The following is a 20440-nucleotide window of genomic DNA, read 5'->3' as shown; positions in this document are numbered from 1 at the left end:
CAAACTTTTTCCCCTTTCATGAGAATAGATCAATCCATTGGAACAGCTTTCTCAAGAAACTGAAAAGGAATTGCAGAGATGATAGCTGCTGAAAGTATCTTTTAGACTTTTGCTTACTCATCATGCCCAAACCAGCCCATTTTCTCAGGAAAAGGCACTGCTCATTTAAAAACAATTCCATAGGAAATAATCTGGTTAAAACTTTATTCTGTTAAAAAAAAATCTAATTTCTAATTAGACAAACTGAAAGCTTTAATACCAAAAAAATTAATAACTTTTTAAAAGTCTTTCAAATCAACACATAAAATCAGTTTTCAAAGACAAAAGAACATAAGTCATCAAAACTGTTCAAAAATTAACATTACAACATGAAATTCATACCAATAATGTAACTGCAAAACAGCTACACCATGTACAAAAGCTTTCCTCCCCTTAAAATCTACCATCTTGACCTACTTTTCCTTTCATAAGATTCCTAAGAAAGGGCCATCTAATCCAACTAACCACTCAGAGATTAGACCCAGCTGAAACAGGCAGCCAGCCTATGCTTGAAAAGCAGGGATGAACACCTCCCATAAACCCCCTTTATTTCTTTAGAAAGACAAGTTCTTTTTAGTTTTGATCCAAAATCACATCACCCTGTAACTTCTCCCAGTGGTCCTATCTCTACCCTAACCTTAACAAATCTGTCCAATCCCACTACCACCAGGTAGTCTTAATAACTGATGCTTAAACTTAATGAAATTAAATTTAAGGTGGATCACCTTAGGTCACTCAACAATGAAAGTACTAAAATGATCAGATGTTTTAGGTATTATGTCTTTTCTGGGGATAAGCAAGAATAATTTATTCATAAAGGATACAATGATGAATGTCCAATAAATCAAAAGTGAATTCAAGAATAATTTATTCTTGCTTATCCCCAGAAAAGACATAATACCTAAGACATTTATTCTTGCTTATCCCCAGAAAAGACATAATACCTAAAACATCTCACAAACTAAACATGAAATGTAAATGAGAATATCAAATACTGTCAAAAATGACTCTACTAAAAAAGTTTTGCTTATGAAAACAAGAATTTTTAAACCTTGTCCAAGAACACCCAATTAAAGGCAAAATAGCCCAAATACAAACAAAAAGTTCGGTATATTATCACAGTGCCATTTCAAATCAGTAAGTTGAAAAAAAAAATAGATTTCATAAGTAGTGTTGGCACAAATGCGAAAAAGACACAAGAGAAAGCTTGTCTGCTTTTCCAAAACCCAAAAGTCTCCATTAAGATTTGACAATCATAAATTCTTATCTACAGTCTCTGCCAATCCAGAACACTCCCCTACTGCCCGCTTCCTACCACAAATATTAACATAAAAATGGCTCACAGATCACCTGAGGTCAGGAGTTCGAGAACGGCCTGGCCAACATGGTGAAACCCCATCTCTACTAAAAATACAAAAAATTAGCCGGGCATGGTGGCGGGAGCCTGTTAATCCCAGCTACTCTGGAGGCTGAGGCACGAGAATCACTTTGAATCTGTGCAGCAGAGGTTGGCAGTGAGCCAAGATTGCGCCACTGCACTCCGCCCTGGGCGACAGAGTGAGACTCCGTCTCAATAAAAAGAAAAAAAAAATGGATCAACAGCCACAAAAGCCCTGTGACTCAGGAAAAACTCTTGGGAAGGAAAAATCCCTCTGGAAAAAAAACTACCTCTATCCAATCTAGTCTGTACAGTATAGTATTTGCAGATATTCTCCTGTCAAAGGTGAACTTCCAATCAAAATGAACAAGAGTAGCACATACAAACAGGGAGTAGATCCCAAAAAACTGGTAACAGAATGTGAAAGACTATTAAAACAAAAATATCAGCCATTAGAGTTATAAATCAGCAACACAGAAAACACTCATTAAAAAAAAGAAAAATTAGAACTTGAACTTTATAAATTATGTGTATGCATACATATGCACACACAGACATACAAACACCCCCAGAAATTAAAAGCCAAATGGCCTGATAACTATATAAAACTCAATTATCAAACAAGACAGACTTGATTAAAAACTGACAATGTATCACAAAAAAATTATACATAAGGGAAAATATGAAAGAAAAATTAACAGACATAAAGGATACAATGAGAATGTCCAATAAATCAAATGGGAATTCAAGGAGAGGAAAGAACAAAGAAACATAGTGGCTGAGAATTTTCAAAAACTGCTGAAAGCTATGAATCTTCCAATTCAGGAAAGGCAACAAAATTGGAACAGAAGATATTTAAACATATTTGTAGTAACACTGTGTAACTCAAACAAGTCTTGAAAGCAACACAGAAAAGAGCACTGAAGAAGAAATTTAGACTTATATAGTACTTAGCAATAGAAGCCAAAGGATAATGTAATAAAATCTCTATAGAAACAATGACCATTAACTACCACAGAATTCTAGACCCTGCTGAACATGGGAATACTATTAGTTTTCAGAAGCAATAAGTCTGTCAGCCATGCAACAAACAAAACTGATTAACATTAGTAAATAGTAAAAATTCAACTTTATATGAAATTTACTAATCCAGAATGTAATTTTTTTAATGAACAGTACCTCTTTCCAACCAGAGTATGACTGACTGAGAAACCAATATTCTTATTCTTTCATTAGGGATTACAGCTGACCTTCGCTTTTCTCTAATAAACTTTTCAGGAATGCACAAAGAGTGCTAGCAAAGAGTTTTCCCTCTCTGGCCCCTCGATTCCAAGCTTTCATGTACAAAGCCATACAAAATTAGGACAAATCTTCACAGATAGTCAAGTACACTAGTTAAATGATGAAAGCCTGAATTTTTTTCTAAACCTTACAATCTATTCTGTAGTCTACATTTTAATTTCTACACTTCTACAACCTACATTTTTTTTTTTTTTTTTTTTTTTTGAGATAGGGTCTGACTCTGTCACCTAGACTGGAGTGCAGGGGCACGATCTTGGGTCACTGCAACCTCCACCTCCGAGGCTCAAGTGATTCTCTGGCCTCAGCCTCCCAAGTAGCTGGGATTACAGGTGCCCGCCACCACGCCTGGCTAATCTTTTTATTTTTAGTAGAGATAGGGTTTCACCATGTTGGCCAGGCTGTTCTTAATCTCCTGACCCTCAAGTGATCCGCCCGCCTCAGCCTCCCAAAGTGCTGGGATTACAGGCATAAGCCACCATGCTGGCCCTTCTACATTTCAATTTTAATGTTCATATTCCACAGGGAAATTCCTATCATTGCTATTTAAGAAAAAGCAAAGAGATTCAACATCTACACAAATAGCAAAATTGTGAATAAACAGCAAAATCTTACACACAATCTAAAAACAAGTACAAATGAAGAATCCGATAAAATTAAGAAATGTTCTCATTCTGATTCACTGAAATAAAGAGGCATTTGCTTTAATACAATCTTATGTGTTTATCATTCCCTGAAATTGTACCTTAAGAACTATGGCTTAAGAAAACATTCACTGAAGATTTTTACTCACTTCTTATACAAAGTTTAGTGTATACTACTCAAAAAGTATAAGCCAAATGAGTAACTCTCCTTTTCAAATATATGTTCTCCCACCTATCTGGGAGCCCAACAGAGTCCAACACAGTGTTGTCAAATATGTAATAACATTATATAGGTGCTCCTTGTGAGTTCTTCCCTTTGGATTTTTTTTCAAAATAATCCTTCATATATACAGTATATACTGATTCTATTTGTGTTCACTGGTACTCTGAAACACAAAATCAAGGATGTTTTATCATGATATGGTCTTCATTACAATGCTCTATTCTTGAAGCTGCAAAGAGTCTGTGACAGAAAAAACATCAAAAAGTACAGATATAATTACCTTGAATTGGAAATAAGTGTAGCTTTCATATATTAACAAAGTGTATTTAAGTCTACAGTGGCAAAAAAAAAAAAGTTTGTCAAAAAAAGAAAAAAAGGTTCTATTATTTTGACATCACTCACAATAATAAGAAACCTAGGCAAAAAATTAGTGAGAGAACAGATCTTACTAAGAACAACCATAGGGAGCTAACTCCAAGAAAAAGTAGTCCGTGTGATTTCACCAACTGAAAGTTGGTTTAAGTACGTAAATTATGTAATTAACATAATTAAAACACAGCATACCATGAACCTTCAAAATTTGTGATCACAAAGACTGCCTTCCAGACAACAGAAATATGAAGTAAGAGGTTGAAAGGTGATCAGTTATCAGAACCTAAAATATAGCCACAAGTAGAGGCTCCTATCCTATAGTCATCCTTAGAATCCATGTTTACAACACAACCACCTCAACAGCCATGCAAACATAGATGTTGCCTTCAGCAGACACAGCTGCCATGATCCTACATTTAAAGTTCCATGAAAGGCTTCTGCTTTCCTCACTATTAGAAGATGCCTGAAGAGTTAGGGGAAAAAAAGTAAAAGCTAGGCCGGGCACGGTGGCTCACGCCTGTAATCCCAGCACTTTCGGAGGCCGAGGCGGGCGGATCACAAGGTCAGGAAATCGAGACCACGAGACTGAAACCCCGTCTCTACTAAAAACATAAAAAATTAGCTGGGCGCGGTAGCGGGCGCCTGTAGTCCCAGCTACTCGAGAGGCTGAGGCAGGAGAATGGCGTGAACCCGGGAGGCGGAGATTGCAGTGAGCCAAGCTCGCGCCACTGCACTCCAGCCAGGGGGACAGAGCGAGACTCCGTCTCAAAAAAAAAAAAAAAAAAGTAAAAGCTATTAAATATCATGTACTAAAAATAGAAAGTAGTCAAATTAAAATTGATGAATTTATTTTAGGTAAATCCAGACAATGTTACTAAAAAATACAGGCACATCAAAAGCTATCCACTATAATCTTTTTTTTTTTTTTTTTTTTTTTGAGACGCAGTCTTGCTCTGTTGCCCAGGCTGGAGTGCAGTGGTGCGATCTCAGCTCACTGCAAGCTCAGCCTCCCAGGTTCATGCCATTCTCCTGCCTCAGCCTTCCCAGTAGCTGGGACTACAGGCGCCAGCCACCACACCCAGCTAATGTTTTTGTATTTTTAGTAGAGATAGGGTTTCACCATGTTAGTCAGGATGGTCTCGATCTCCTGACCTCATGATCCGCCCGCCTCGGCCTCCTAAAGTGTTGGGATTACAGCTGTGAGCCACCGCGCCCGGCCGCCAAACCAGTCACTATTAAAAAAAAAAAATCACTCCAATACCTTTTTAAATAAAAGGATTACTAAATCAGGAAAACCCAATACACATTATGGAATGTCTGATTTTGTTACAACAGTCAATAAACAAGCTATCCTTGGAGACAAGATTGATAAATCCTAAACATGGCTGAATAGTGGCATAAATTGGAGAATATTTAAAAGGTTAAACAATAATATCCCAAAGTTGCCAATTAATGGTTTAGAAAGTATCTTAACAATGTACAAAAAACTCGGTTCTTAGTCTGACCTTACTAACATTTTAATCAATTACTTAAAGATAATCTTGCCAGTTTACAAATGTGGATGAGAACAAAGGGCAAACCAACGAAAGGTTTCAGAACATAAGATTTGTATTATCCTGTGTTACCCTTTGAGCTACCTGGTTAGAATAGCAGAAATTCTGACTAGTTCAGATAAGCTGGAATATCACGTTATTAAGTCTACAAACTTACCACACATAATGAGCTGTTCGTTTAACTGGTTTTCATCAAAATGGCTCTTGAAAATTACCACTTTTCAAGCAATGACCTTTTTTGGTATTAGTGACTGTTTACCTAAGCACACACAAAATAAATATTCTGTAGAGTGAAATTTCAACATTTATGATTTCAGGCAAAGACACACTCAATGTTTTATTCAACATAATTACTTCCCGTCAGCGTATATCATATGCAACAGATCTATACTGCACATACAGTATACTGGATGAACCTAGATATGCTTTGTGTATATACGCAGAGCAAGAAAGTCAATGAGCTTCCAGCTCCTACAACTCTGTCTTTTCTGCTTGCGTTCCATTTCCCGTGTTTTAAACAACTTGTGTTTATCTGTTATTGCCCTAGTGGTGCTTTTCTGCACAGACAACTTAAGTGCAGACTGAATGCAAGATAACTCTGAACTCCAGAACGCGTGAATTGGTGAAAAAACACAATACAGAGGAAACAGACTTTCCAAAAAGTGACACCCTACCAACCACACTACCATCCACCATCAAATTTTCTTTCTCCTTTGGCAAATACAATTCGCCTTCAATATACTACATTATATTTTATGTATAAAGTGTATTTACTTTCAAATTGTTTATACCTACACAAACTTGTCTTCATTGTTAGATTAATATTTACCTACGTATGAAAACTGTTTGGGATGAAATATTGCATCATAATTCCCTACTAAAATTAATGGAAATATGCTTTCATTTAATAGCTTTTAAATTACCAGCAGGGTTTTCAAGAATGAATTCAAAACATCGAATATTTGACTTTCAAGTTGGAGACAACAAGCAAAAATATTTCAGACAACAACGGATACCAGTCCAAACTCAAAAAACGAAAAAAAAAAAATCTACTCTGCTTGAGTGGGAATAGCAACTCCAAAACAGAATGAAGAAACCCAAGATGAGTGAGATCAAGCAGCAAAAGCAAGAATCGCATTTCAAGACTTAAGGATTCTAACTATTATATAATCATAAATTAGTGTGATGCTAGTATCAGATGTGTTCTGTAGAGCTGAATAATATTCAACAAGATTAAAAGACAGATTTGTGCAAAGGAAGGGAAAGATTACTGAACTAGAGCACTCAGGATACACTATGAGTACTACTCAGGATACATAAGCTGGGATTCAAAAAACAAGACTAAGATAGATAGAAATGAAGATAAACACTTTCAAATAAGGATCCTCCTACTCCAAATAACTTAATAATGGTGTGAAATACTACTTTTGCACCAACCTTTTGCATGAATATAAAAGGAAATAATTTAAAAGATATGGCTAAACTCAAAACTAAGATAAACATCATAGTGGGTGAGAAATGCAATAAAAATTCAAAGTAGCAACCCATATCTTAAGTGGAGTAGAGGGAAGAAGGAACCAGGAAGATGGCTAGATAGTTCAGCTTCTAAAAGTAACAGCAATAAAACAGAACCAGGTTCACTGCCTGATGCCAAGGGGTCAGGATTTGCACAGCTTGTAAAAAGAGGTTTTAAAAAAATAAAAAGGTAAAAAAGGAGAGGGCAGGAGAGGGGAGAAAAACAATGACGCTGCAAATCCAGAGCTATAACTTTACAGAAGCTCCAAGCCTGGAGAAAAAAAAAAAGACAACAAAACATCCAATGTCACAGCAAATTAAAAATTAATAATTCCTTAATACAAAGCCAGCGTTCGTTCACATTCCCCAATTGCTTTGTAAGTATTTTGTTATTCCTTGACTGGTATATTTCTTGTCTCCTTTCACCTACTATAACTATCTCTTTATTTTTCAGTTTCTTACAATTCTTAGAACTTCTAGTTGGGGAGGGAAAAAAAAACAAAAACCAAGCAAGCTAGTCCTAGAGAGTTTCCCAGTGTGAATTTTGTTAATGGTACCCTCACAGTGTTTAACAAGTTTTTTTTTTGGGGGGGGGGGGAGTGTCTATTTCTGATCAATTCGTAAATTCAAAAACAAGATTAAATATCAGGGTTTTGATTTGAACACAAAAGTCATCAAAATAATGAGTCTGTCCAATGTTAAAACCAGGTTTTTTTAAAAATCCAAAACATAGCAAGAAGTTTAATGAGAAAAAACAATCATATAAAAACATGAATTCACACCAGATGTTTTATGAAATGGTCTGACAAAGATTTTTTAATTTGAACACGTTAAAGGAACAGACAGAGATTTTCTAAGTAGCAAAAGCGTTGTCAAACAAAAAGAGAATTGAAACCGGTGATTATGAAAAAGCAATTCCAAATCTAAAATATCAAAATTATAGATACTGGCATATAGACTAAACAGATACAACACACTCTAGACAAAATAGAAAAATAAAATGGTAAATTGCTAGACAGTAATGAATTTACCTAGTATGAAGCACAGAGAAGAGAAAAAAATGACAGAACAATCAAAGACACGGGATAAACTAAGACTCCAAGACAGGTCTAACAAGAGAGAAAAGTGAATATAAAAGAAGCAATATTTAAAGAGGTGAGAATTTTTCAAAATTAAGGATTTGATTCCTCATACTGTAAGTACACTCTGAGTACCAGCTGGATACACAGAAGTTTGTCCATATTTATTCAAAATACCAAGCACAAAGATCTACTTCACAATATATGTGCTAAACAATTTAAGAAAACCACATGCAAACACTGGCATCACTGTCAAATATTTACAAAACACTTAGGATGTCAAATAGGGATTGAAGGAGGGACTTCAAAGTTTACTGAATAACTACCCAAAGTTTCTTTTTGAAAACATACAGTATCCCTCAGTATGCATCAAAAATTGGTTACAGGACACACACAGATATACCAAAATCTGCCCATAGTCAAGTCCCATAGCCCATCTACTCAGGTTTCACCATCCTGCGCCACGCATAAGTGGACCTATGCAGTTCAAACCTATGTTGTTCAAGGGTCATCTGCAATTATTTTCTTGTGACTCTAAAAGTAAGTTGTAGATGCAATCCTCAAAACAACCCCATATTGTCAAAGTATTAAAAACAACCCCATATTGTCAAAGTATTATTTCAAAGCCTCTATAAATAAACACATTTTAGCCCTTAAAAACTGAAATGGTAAGCAGTGGAAACCTTGGAGAAAAGAAAACAGCACAAAGGGGAAGAAACAAAAATCAATTCAAAGGAAAGAACTGTGAGACAACATAAAACTTTAGAAGACAACATGTGAGAACATCTTCATAACCGTGAGGCAGAGAAGAATTTCTTAAACTAGACACAAAGTACAAATTATAAAAGGAAAACACTGATAAATTCAAATACATTAAAATTTTTAACTTTTAATAGAGACACCATAGGAAAGTCAGAAGACAAGCCACAAAGAAGACATTTATAATACATAAGTGGCAACGAATTAGTATTCAGAACATATGAAGAAATCTTGCCACCCAAAAAGATAAACCCAACAGAAAAATGAACAGTCATTTCAGAGAAAAGGAAACTAGTGCCCAGCAAACGCTGAAAATATGTTTTGTCCCATTAATCAGAAACGCAAGGCCAGGCGCAGTGGCTCACGCCTGTAATCACAGCACTTTGGGTGGCCAAGGCAGGCGGATCACCTGAGGTTGGGAGACCAGCCTGACCAACATGGAGAAACCCCATTCTCTACTAAAAATACAAAATTAGCCTGGCGTGGTGGCACATGCCTGTAATCCCAGCTGAGGGAGGAGAATCGCTTGATCTCGGGAGGCTGCGATAAGCCAAGATCGCACCATTGCACTGCAGCCTGGACAAGAGTGAAATTCCGTCTCAAAAAAAAAAAAAGAAAGAAAGAAATGCAAAGACATACAATGTATCAATTCACACACAATAGGCTAACTGGTTTCTGCCATTATCATGTATAGGGAAGAATGTGGAGCCATCACACATATATACTGGTGACAGGAATAAACTGGTACATTTATATTGGAAAGAAAACAATTTAGCACTAACTAGTAAAGTTGAAAATGTATGTCTCCTACAATCCAGCAATTCTATTTCTAGCTAGTTATAAGCCCTAAAACTATCTACACTCTAGTCTCATTAGCGATTAGCATAAAACTTAGGTCTTGACTAGCGTTTTTAGTTTTAACGAAACAGAATAGCATGGAATAGTAAGTATACCTGATAATATAATGAGTAATACTTTAAAATGTGTTTCTTACTGTGAGTGGTAACAAAAAGTTTGAAAAAAACACTATCCTACAGACACAAGTGCAACAAATAGAACTATGCTATTCAAGGTGTTCATAGCAGCACTGTGTATACTAACAACAAAAATACCTAGAAACCCAAATGTCCAACAACAGGAAACAGATTGTAAAATATTCATACACGAAGTAGCCAAATCAGTTAGAGCGACATACAACATGATGAAAGAATATCCCGGGCCAAGGCGGGTGGATCACAAGGTCAGGAGATCAAGACCAGCCTTGCCAACATGGTGAAACCCCCGTCTCTACTAAAAATATAAAAATTAGCTGGACGTGGTGGTGCATGCCTGTAATCCCAGCTACTCAGAGACTGAGGCAGGAGAAACGCTTGCAGGCAGAGGTTGCAGTGAGCCAAGATCGCGCCACTGCACTCCAGCCTGGGCGACAGAGCAAGACTCTGTCTCAAAAAAAAAAAACAAATCAGATAAATATAGTAACCAAGAATAACAATTAAAGAATCTCTGGCCCAGCATGGTGGCTCATGCCTGTAATCTCAGCACTTTGGGAGGCTAAGGTGGGCGGATCACTTGAGGTCAGGAGTTCGAGACCAGCCTGGCCAAGAAGACAAACCCCCATCTCTACTAAAATACAAATATTAGCCAGGTTTGGTGGCAGGCGCCTGTAATCCCAGCTACTTGGGAGGCAGCAGAATCGCTTGAGCCCAGGAGGTGGAGGTTGCAGTGAGTCAGAGGTTCCAATGAGTCAGAGGTTGCAGTGAGCCAGGATTGCACCACTGCACTCCAGCCTGGGTGACAGAGCGAGACGCCGTTTCAAAAAAAAGAATCTCTTTATACCAAAAGTAGTATGTTATTTTGAACGCTGCCAGGACTTTCTGCTTAAATAAAGGTTACATAACACTGAAAGGATATGAAATACAACTACCAATTTATGCCAGGTAATTAATCCTAGAAGAGCAGACAAAAATTCGGCTTTCATCACTTTAAAACTAACTTATATTTATGAATTACTTCTTTTCTCCCCAAAACCTCAGACAAGGTAAATGCCTGGGCTCTATTTTACATATAATTCCAAGGCTAATCTTGAATGTATAACTGACCTTTGAACATTATGGGTTTAAACTATGTGGGTCCACTTCATGGAGATTCTTTTCAGTAACTACATTGGAAAATTTTTTGGAGAATGCAATAATTTGAAAAAAACTCGCAGAGAAACCATAGCCTACAAATACTGAAAAAATTAAGAAAAAGGTATGTCATTAATGCATAAAATATATGTAGATACCAGTCTATTTTATAATTTACTACCATAAAATATACACAAATTATAACACAAATTATAAAGTTAAAATTTATCAAAACTTACACAAACACAAACGAGACCCTACATGGTGACTGTACATGGTGCCATTTGCAATAGAAGGAAATGTAAACAAATGTAAAGATATAGTACTAAATCACAACTGCATAAAATTAACTGCAGTACATATGGTACCACTGTAATAATTTTGTAGCCACCTCCTGTTGCTATTACTGTGAGCTCAAGTGTCTGAAGTATCCATGACTCCTATCCATGACTCTAATTATCTCCACATGAGCATTCTGTCCTTCCAGTAACAGTAACACAGTAAAAAGTGATCTTAGTTCTCACATATTTTTCATCATTTTTAGCACAACACCGTAAACCCTGAATAACACCATGGGACCCATGCCAAGTGCCACTAGTAATGCTGGAAGTGCTCCCAAGAAGCAGAGAACAGTCATGACAAGTAAAAGTTGAATTACTTGATATGTACTGTAGACTGAGGTCTGCAGTTACAGTTGCTCACTGTTTCAGACAGATGATTCATCTTACAGATGATATAAACTTACTGTATCAATAAACAGTACAGTATTGTAAACACAGTCTCTCATGATTTTCTTAGCATTTTTTCTTTAGCTTTATAAGAATACAGTATATAATACATATACAATATACATGTTAATTGACTATTTATGTAATTGGTAAGGTTTCCAGTCAACAGTAGGGTACCAGTAGTTAAGTTTCTGAAGAGTCAAAAGTTATACAAAAATTTTTGACTGCACAGGGGGCTTGTGCCCCGAATTCCCACATTGTCCAAAGGTCAGCTGTATTTTTCACTTGAAAAGTGCTCCAAAATTTTCAAGCTCAGAAATACTTCAAGTTAAAACTAAATAACTAAATCTAATTATTTAGACTAAAAGAAAAGAAAAAGAGCAAAAGAACTAAGCCACTTTTACAAAAGGATTCAATTTAAACTTAAAATTACAGCAAACATCTAGGTCAAACTGGAAGTTATTTAAGAAATGACTCCCCAGCAATAGAGTACCAAGCATAAAGATTATACAGCACAGTACCTGAAACTGTACCCAGAAATAAGAGCACTAAATACAAGCTTGAGGAATTCCCTTCACAGAAATCATGACATTTAGCCAACCTGAAGAGATCCAGATTATGAAAACTACGTAAAGTAATTACAGAAACATTTCAAATGAACATGACTTCCCAACAAAGTAGGCAAGTACAGGCTGGCAGCACGTAAGTGAATTCAATCTGTGTGGATATTACAGATTTAAGGCAATATCTTCAATGTTCTGCAACACAGCGTTCAGAACACTAGGGAGTTTTCAGCGTACAGTTTAGCTTGTCCAAATTTATTTCAAACGATAATTAGATCTAAACACAGGCATTCACTAAATTATTTATGTAGAGATTCCACTCAGAACACTTACATCACTGATGAACAAGATTAACTGAGACTAAGCACAAGCATTTTGCTGAAATTCGTGTTTCAAACTGTTTTCCATTCCACTCTCCCAAGAGTAAACCTGAAACCCTTATTCTTAGAGTTTCACTTTATATGGCATACCAACTACCACTCAGTTAGGCATGCTAATAAAGGATGGCAAGTAAAGCAAAAGACTCAATGAGTCCCAATCATTTTCGAGCATCAGACCATCCATTCACTCAAATTGAGCACTAGCTAAGTGTCAAACACACAGTTCACAGTGATGAACAAAACAGTCCCTGCCTCACACTGCTTACATTCTTGTAGGTGAGGCAGATACCAAGAAAGAAATAAGCATATTATAACATCAGGTTGTGACTGATGGTGCAAAGAAGAAAAATAAGTCTGTGACAAAGAATAAGGAGGATACGCATTTTTAGGCAGGGTCAGAGTTGGCTTTTTTGAGGTAGCCATTAAGGAATGCCTGTAAGATCACACAAGAGTAACTCATAATGAACGTATGTAGGAAATGAACCAGAAAAATTTCTTGGAAACTAAAAGGATGACATTCTATCTACTGCTTTCCATATAACTAAAACATTTTATAGCACGTGGTTTAAGTAGCTTTTACTATTTTCTCCACTTGAAAAACTTCAAGTCTTTAAATTTAAATCACTAGTTTTAAGAATTAATCTTCTAATTCCTGTGGCGGGGGGGGGGGGGGGGGGGGGCGGTGTGGAATCCTTATAACCTTAATTTAGCTTTGTAACGCCTAACAGTAGACAGCTGCACATGGACAGCATTTTATTTTTCAGAAAGCATTCTTATAAAACAGCTCAATGGGTAAGAATGGGCTCCAAGTCAGAATGCCTCAGTTAAAATTAAGGCTCCTCCTAAAGACATTTGTTGTGTCTTTGAACAAATTATTTGTCTCCCTAGTTTTCACCACATAGTACCTACCTCATAAGGTTGTTGAGAGGATTAAATATGATAATGCACATAAAGCATTTAGAGTCTGACGGCAAATAAGTACTCCAATGTTAGCTATCATTTATGAGGCAACTACTGAGGTAAGACAGTCTTACTGGGCCTTAGGCAGGTTAATATATGTTAAGATCACACATGCAGTAAGCAGTACTGACTAGCAAAACTAAATTCAAGCCCAAGGTCTTCAGACTCCCTAGAGCCCACAGTTTCTACTACCTCACAGAACATTATGTAATTAAAGAACTGGACAATAAAGAGCTTGCAAAAAACCTTAGAATTAATAAGGTCTAAGACCTGTAGGTCTCCTAACTACTGACTTCCAGCTCATTATACCAGACCAGACTGTTTCCTTGACAACTCAATGACTCATGTGTAAGAATAATAATTGTCCCACATTTTCCAGTGAAAATGCAGTGTAACATCATGTCTCTTGATAGACAATGTACACTTACTTGAATTCACGTAAGTTCTGATAACTAATTGTAGATGTTACTCAGAGTCAAAATAAAGAAGTACAAGTAAATAACATTCTCCTCTAGTAATTATAGGCTGGTATGACCCTACAGCCCCTATGAAACCTATTCAAAGTGGAAGCTGTCTTAAAGGATCTCTTACTGGATTAGCTGACATTCTCCTCCTTTGTAAAATACATAGGCTGGTGTCTTCAGAAAGCTGTTTCTGGCTAGCAGTTACTCTCCTACTTACTTATTTCTATATATCTATCAAATATGAAAATAGAGTCAAAAGGTGTTATTTCTATAAAAATGGCATTAAATCCTTTGGAAGGCCTTGATGAATAACTGGAATCATCTATAAAGATTTTGTACTTGGAGAGTTTCCCAGTTCCTAACTTTTCATTCCACTTTAAAGAAGCCAATACTAGATATCATAGATAATGCTTTTAGAGTACAGTCTATGAAAGGAAAATCAGGATAACCTTTATTTTAAGAAATCAGTACAAATAAAAAGGTAAATAAAAGTAAAATCAAATATTTTCAGTGAAAACATTTAAGGTGCACATATATTTTGAGTCCTTGCTTTAATCAACTTTTTGAATTAACTAACGAATGGTCCTAATTATGTGGGGTATGTAAGACGGTCTCCACCACACTCTAACATCATTCCCAAAGGCTCCATGTTACTTTCTTCCGCTCTCTGACCATCCCTGAAAGAGTAAAAGAGCAAACTGAAAACCACATGTATCCAATAATGAGGTATCCATCAAAGGAGGGAATGAGAGATTTTTTGTTTTTTTAAGACGAAGTCTCACTCTGTCACCCAGGCTAGAGTGCAGTCCGCACGATTTCAGCTCACTGCAACCTCTACCTTCCTGGCTCAAGCAATCCTCCCACCTCAGCCTCCCAAAAAGCTAGGATCACAGGTACACACCACCATGCCGGGCTCTTTTTATATTTTTTTTAGAGACAGGGTTTTGCCACGTTGCCCAGGCTGGTCCCAAACTGCTGGGCTCAAGCAATCCACACACCTTGGACTCCCAAAGTGCTAGCATTACAGATGTGAGTCATCACACCCAGCCAGGATTTAATTACTGTGTTCAACAAATCCTTATTGAGGACCTGCTACATGCTAGACACTGCTCTGAACTCTTAAAGAATCATCAATAAACAAAAGAGACAAAAAGCCTACCCTCATAGAAGCTATGTAACACTGTTGTTTGTGGGTTATGGGGAAGAGACAATAAACACAATCAGGAAATTATACAGTACAACAGAAGGTGACAAATGCTATAAAGAAAACAGAGCAAAGTACAAGAATCAGATGTTAGGGGAGTGCAGTTTTAAATAAAATAGGCAGATCTTTTTACGAAAGTGACATTTAAAAAGCAAAGACTGGACGGAGACAACAAGCCATGCATGTATCTTCAGAAAAAACACTGATCTAAGGAGGGGCAGCAGCCAGTGTAAAACACAGCTCTGTTTTCTCCATGGCACTTGTCACCTTCTTGCCAGGAGAAGTAAACAGTATATAATTTCCTCATTGATTGTGTTTATTATCTCTTCCCCTCAAACACACACTATTACATAACTTCTATCAGGGCAGAGCTTTTCGTCTGTTTTGTTTATTGATGGAGACTAAGTGTTTAGTGCAGTGTCTGACATGTAGCTGCCCCTAGGAAAGCCAATGGGGCCAGAAGGAAATAAGCAGAGGGAAGACAGTAGCTAACCTTAGAGGTAAGGGGGAATGGGGAGAGTGGAAGTGTCCAGATTCTGTATGGCCTTAAGGACATAAGAACTTCAGCTTTCACTCTGCATAGAGAAAGTCACTGTAGCATTCTGAGAAGATAAGTGATATGATCCGGTTGTTGTGTTGGAAAGACTGTAGAGAGTGCAGAGGCAGGGAGATCAGTTAGGAGGTGAATTACAGAAATCAAGGTAAGAGATAAGGATGGCTTGGACCAGGCTGGTGAGCAGTGGAGGCAATAAGTACTGACTGGATTCTGGTTATATTTTCAACATAAGACAGAGCACAGAATGCCAAGTGTGAAAGAAGTCAGTCAGGGATGACTCCAACGTTTTTTCACCTGAATGTTTGATGGAAACATCAAACATGTTTGAGGAAAAATATGGAAGTTTAGTTGGAGCTGACCACTGCACATCCAACTGGATAGGCCTAACAGGATATGTGGAAAGTCTGGGCTGGAAATATAAATATGGGAGCCATCAGCATATAGGTATTTAAAACCATGACACTGGATAAGACTGTCAGAGGAATATAAAAAGAAAAGTGAAACAAGGACTGAGCAAGTCAACTTTAAAAGTAGAAGATGTAAGATAGAACTAACAAAGCAATTAGTAATGAGACAGCCCAAAAAGCAGAATGTCCTGGAAGAAGTGCACAAACAAATTAAATTTAGTGTATAAATCACTTTGCTGAAACTATATTTAAGTTATGGAACAGTTCTTAATCATCCTGTAGTAGTTAGGATGACTCGTAAAATACTAAATCACAACTTTTTTTAGGTTATGTCTTACACATTTCCTAGGAATATTATATTTCCTATCAGAGTATCTACTAAAACTATTGTTAGAATTAAAAGTATATCTTGCCTATTTTCTTTTTACATAAAACCAATTAAAAGCTTGTACCATTTTTTAAAAAAGAAAAATAGCCTAGTTTTCACTGCTATCTCTGTCAAAAACCAAAAACACATTCAAGCACAACAGCTTGGCACACAGTTGTAAACTGTCATTATTTCTCTTTCTCTAGACCTCAGACACAGAAGGTTATATTAAACTCCTTAGTTCACAGCACATAAGGTTCTTCCCCTTACTGTTTAATTTTCTATTTACAGAGGTGGGGAAAAGGTTTATAATCTCATCTAGACCAATGTTTTCCCGATGATTTGAAAATAAATTACATTTTTTGATTGGGACACTCAAAGTCATGTTCACAGGAACTGAAAGAGGAAGCAATGAAATGCAGTTCTCTTTGAGCATGAGTGATCATCAATGTCACTTCTAGAGAAATAGTTACTTGCTTCTATCCTCTAAGTATACTCTGGATTTACCTTCAAAGTCACTAAAAACAGTACAGAGAACAAGCAGGTCATAAGGTGTATTCTCAAATATATGAATGATCTTGCAAAGCATGATTTTTCTCATTTCCTTGTTACATATTAGGTCAGATTCCCAAGAGAACCAAAACCTTCCTAGAACCATTTAAGTTCATCAACAATTTTATATTTTAACACAGCATTGGAGATCTTTTAGGTTAAAACTTCATTTGCTATAAAAATTATAAGCACACAATTAAAAATACATCTTCCATTCAAGTTAAGAACTTAACTTACACATATTAAATGTATAAGACACATTCAACTTTTATTAAAAAAATTACAATTCAGTATTCTATGTGTCATCTTAACCATGACAGACTGATTAAGAACTTTTAACCATAACTTAAAATTCAAGTTAAGAACTTAACAACAGTGACAATCTTAACATGGGTTCTTTAGAAGTTAAGCCTCAAAAAGATTTTCACTTTTTAGGCTCTTAAAAGTCATATTGACTGATATTAAAAATATAATTATTAAAACGATCTCCCCGCCAAAAGCAGATTAAAGCCTGTAAACTAGAAGGGAGCCTGACGTGAGACATTTTTAGGGAAAAACACAATATCAAACAGAAGAGACTACTGGTATTAAAATATATAAAGATCTAAATTGGAAACAAAATCGTAAATGTCTCTTCATAATGCTGACCCTGAATCATTAAGAGTTAAATACTTGATATTCTTTATAATTTTCAAGTATTAAGAAAATTTTTCAATATATCTTGTTATATTTTCAAATTCATTATCAGCCTCAAGTAAATTAAGTAGAACACCTTATTCTCTAAGCTCACTAGATAAGGTATTGTTATGTCTGCTGAAGGCTAAAAAATTAGAAGAGACATTTGAAACTCGAGGTGGAAGGGGAACTCATCAACAGACCCAGCTATTTCAGGTTAGATTCCTAAAATAAAGACAAAAGGAAAAAGGAGGAAAAAAAAGCCTTTTTTATCTGGCAACACATCACATATGAAAGTCTACTGCAAGGCATGTCTACCCAAAATACTCAAGAGTAATTTAGTGTTGTTCCTAGGAACATTATCCCCAGTCTCACCAGCAATTGCTCTGGACCCAACTGGAGACACTGTTGCCATTAGCCTGCTAAGTAAGTAAGCTAAGGAAAACAAATGCAACCTGATTTAGCAAAAATTCTAACTTTAAGTCAACTCCTACACAATTCAGAACGTTTAGTTCACCTGAAAATGCTTATCTTCGGCTAGGCTGGCTATGTGTGTCTATATTTCTCAAGGCTTTCCACAAAGTCATCTCAAAACACACACACACACACACACACAACTTAACAGTTAACTTCAACTGTAGCTCTTTAAGCACTACTAACTTAAATAGCTGCTAAGGAATTCGTTTGACAACACAGTTCTGAATTTAAATTCCTCCTTCCTCCCAGAAGAAAGAAGGGCCAACACTGAACAGCTTACTTTTAACCTAACCTAGTCAAGGTGCAGCTGGGCCAGGCTGGGACGCCGCTGCCTGCGTCCGGGGCTGCCCACTTCTAGTGCACCCAGCGCCTTCACTGCCAGCGTGCGGGGCTGCACATCCCACACCAGGCGTATGGCTGAGAGCCAGACGACTTCTCTAGACTTCCCGTGTAGTTTTCCGGCGAGGTCCCCAAGGCCAAAAGTCTCACTGTTGGAAACTGAAGGGGTCAGGCCGAATCGCTAAGAAGACACACCCCTCGGGGAGAGGAAGTGATAACTTCGCCGGTGTCGAGGGTGGTCCACGGATTTTTCCAAAGTCCCCCCAACGCTGCTTTCCGTGCCCAACCGCCTCCCGCCCTGACCTAGAGACTCGCAAAGGGCAGCGGGAGGGGCGCCGGGGAAGGGGGCGAGCGCCCAGGCCGCCGGAGGCAGCGGCGAAGACTGGAATTCCAGCATGGCGTAAGCGTGGCCCAGCTCCGGCACGGGGGCGCCGCGGGAGACGCGCTGCCTCCGTCCACCGGCCGAGGAGGCGGTAATCCGCCTTCCCTCCCGGGGCCTCAGGCCTGGCTAAAAATAGGTGCCTCGGTCACCCCAGGGCCCTCTTGGGTCGACCTCGCCTTCGGGAGAGTCGTCCTTGGGGAGAAGGGGGGTATCCCTTGGCCGCGCCCCGGGCTCCGCGACAGAGCCGGGGTCGGACCCGGGGCGGCCCCGTGAGGACGAGGAGGTCCCTCCGAGCCCGCCCCCTGCTGCGTCCCGGCCCCAGCAGGAGCCCGGCGGCGGCGACCGGATGCCCGAGGCCTAGCCAGCGGGCGGCGTCCGGAGCCCGCGGCCGCGCCCCCCCGCCCGGCGCGGCCCTCCCGCTGCCCCAGGACCCCGCGGCCGGCGCCGCCTCCCCCCGCGCTCCCTGCCGCCGGTGCCCAGCCCGGTGCGGCCTGCTCTCCCTCACCCTGTGCGGCCGGGGAAGGAGACCGGGAAGACGCGGCGGCGCCGGCACTACAGCCCGGGCCGCCCGCTCCGAGGCGCCGCCGCCGCCGCCGCCGCAGTCGCTCAGGTGCCGTCGCGCCGCTCGGCAGGAAACGGGCGGCTTCGGGGCGGGGCGGCCCCGGCACGTCCCGGCGTCTGGGCCGGCGGCGCCGGGAGACCAGCCCCTTAAAGGGACAGACGCCGGCCCGCTTCTGCCTTCGCGCGCGTGCCCACGCGCTCCGTTACTCGCAGATCGCGGCTGGCCGGCTCGGGATTCCGGGCTTTCCTCCCGAGACCGCGTCCCCCAGCTGGGGGGCGGAAGGTGGACGTTCAGGAGCTGGAGGCTCCGCGGAATCCCCTGCGTTCATTAGTCCCGCTCTCCCCGGTCCCAGAGATTGGTCTCGTCTTGCGCGGCCCTCCCTCCAGGGCACCACCTGGCTCCCCACGCCTTTCTTTTAACTTAAGCAAACGGCACTAGATTTACCCCCGACTGTTCCAGATTTCCCCTGGAAATTACTGGAAAATTACATCCCCCGTCCCTTTCTCCAGGGGATCTCTGAAATCTCCTTCGGGCAACGCCAGCTACAAACGGAGAAAGAAATTAGAAAGCGACCCACATAATGGTCGGGCACGGTGGTTCACGCCTGTAATCCCAGTACTTTGGGAGGCCGAGGCAGGCGAATCACCTGAGGTCAGGAGTTCGAGACCAGCCTGGCCAACATATAGTGAAACCCCGTCTCTACAAAAAAAAAAAAAAAAAAAAAAAAATACAAAAAATTAGCTGGGCGTAGTGGCGCACGCCTGTAGCCCCAGCTACTTGGGAAGCTGAGGCAGGAGAATCACATGAATCCAGGAGGCGGAGGTTGCAGTGAGCCGA

The 20440-nt window shown here is 39.2% G+C and overlaps 1 protein-coding gene across 7 annotated transcripts in view; it reads right to left on the bottom strand.

Moving 5' to 3' along the window:
- The window catches only part of KTN1 (kinectin 1), a 109572-nt gene extending 89907 nt beyond the window's left edge, over positions 1 to 19665 (bottom strand). For all 7 annotated transcript variants that reach the window (XM_030929781.1, XM_030929783.1, XM_030929784.1 and 4 more), the window contains exon 1: positions 19547 to 19665. The gene's annotated coding sequence lies outside the window, so the exon portion shown is untranslated. The remainder of the gene's footprint in view (positions 1 to 19546) is intronic.
- Between the last annotated feature and the right edge of the window lie 775 nt (positions 19666 to 20440).

The sequence above is a fragment of the Rhinopithecus roxellana genome, chromosome 5 (genome assembly GCF_007565055.1).
Source record: "Rhinopithecus roxellana isolate Shanxi Qingling chromosome 5, ASM756505v1, whole genome shotgun sequence".
NCBI classification, from domain to species: domain Eukaryota; kingdom Metazoa; phylum Chordata; class Mammalia; order Primates; family Cercopithecidae; genus Rhinopithecus; species Rhinopithecus roxellana.
This window is presented reverse-complemented; position numbering and strand designations above follow the sequence as displayed.